This window comes from Zingiber officinale, chromosome 5B (assembly GCF_018446385.1).
Source record: "Zingiber officinale cultivar Zhangliang chromosome 5B, Zo_v1.1, whole genome shotgun sequence".
Lineage (NCBI taxonomy): Eukaryota > Viridiplantae > Streptophyta > Magnoliopsida > Zingiberales > Zingiberaceae > Zingiber > Zingiber officinale.
Window position 1 is genome coordinate 52,856,224 of NC_055995.1, and position 1,513 is coordinate 52,857,736.

The following is a 1,513-nucleotide window of genomic DNA, read 5'->3' on the forward strand; positions in this document are numbered from 1 at the left end:
CAGCATATGTTTATACAAAACAAATCTCCCTAAATATGATAAAAATAAGCCATAAAAAACCAAAAACATGTACTGGTTCATTCACACAACCTGCAATTCACTTCAAATACGAGTACACAAATTCACTCCATTCAATTCTCACTTCATCATATTCTGTCTGCGTATAGTACTGGTTCTTCACACAACCTGCAAACTGCAATTTAGAAAGAACCAAGGGGCCATCTTCAGTCTGAAGTTTACTATAAGAACATATTACATCAACAGAGATAACCAGATAAAAAATTTAAGCCATCTTACAAGAGACAGTAAACGCATCAAAAGTTCCAATATCACTTTTTGAGTGACTAAACTGACACAATCAGTTATCTTTTCTCAATCAAAGAAGAAAATAAATCCAATCATCAAAACTTAAGATACCAACAGGACCAAAGTTAGAGAAAGCATCTATCATTGTTCTAATAAAAAAAAGATGTAATTACACTTCCAACAAATAGTAAAAAATATTGGAAATGATCATTTCGAGCTTCGAGTTCTTACCATAAGTCGGCGTGGTGTATCATATGATGAAACTTCTCCACAACTCAATCTTCTTTTTTTCAAGTACTCCACAGTGAGACTTCTAAGCTGTAAAGAGGAAAAAAATGGAAGAGAAAAAAAAATGCACCAGTTCTCCAATGGAAGACCCTAAGATATAACTATCCACTGAAATAATCATTTAAATTAGTAATATCTAAAACAAAATATAATGCTTGATTCACATAGCACAAAACTGTGTCCCACTTTACAGGATAAATTATGAGAAACACATTATTCAGATAAGGAAGTTACTTTTTTTTCGGTGTCAAACATACCTGGTTACTTGCTTCAACTACATCATGAGGAGGCATCTCTTCAGTGCCAATCTCAAGAACAAATGCTCCAGGACGTTCCAATACCTTGAGGTAAATCAAAAGAATGGGAGAAAAAAAAACATTACACATGATGAACCTTTGTTAATTTTACACAATAAAAATTCACTAATACAAATTCACGAATAATATTGGAGCAAAAAAGACCAAACAGTGTAAGACTTCTAAATTAATTCAAAGGAACATAAACAGTTCCGACTCAACAGACAAACCAGTCTAGTTGTTTAAACTTTAAAGCTCTGTCTATTAGAAAGAAGGGAAAGGGGAAGGGAGGGTTGGAAAGGAGTGCAAGGTGGAAGGAAGGGGAGAGAAAAGTTCAGTTACTCAAACATGTCTACATGGAAGGAAGAGATTTTTACTAGATAGTTTATGGCATCACACCTTAGGGCCTGTAGATCTTTCAACTAATGGAAATCACCGATCATTCAACAGCTGTTGCTTTAGGTGTTATAACTTACCAACAACTAAGACCATTATAGCCCATTAAGCAACATAATAAGACTAAAATTTGAAAAGGAATGAACCTTCTGCAATTGGGAATTTGGAAGATTTTGAAACAAGAGATCATTTTCCTTGGAAAATCCTAATGGGTGCCCAAGAGCTTC

General features: G+C 34.2%; 1 long non-coding RNA gene across 1 annotated transcript; it reads right to left on the minus strand.

Moving 5' to 3' along the window:
* Positions 1 to 600: 600 nt before the first annotated feature.
* LOC121987400 lies at positions 601 to 1,513 on the minus strand. The gene is made up of 3 exons (XR_006113558.1): positions 1,433 to 1,513; positions 852 to 935; positions 601 to 624 (listed from the first exon to the last, which is right to left on the minus strand). It is a non-coding gene; the product is annotated as an uncharacterized LOC121987400 (long non-coding RNA).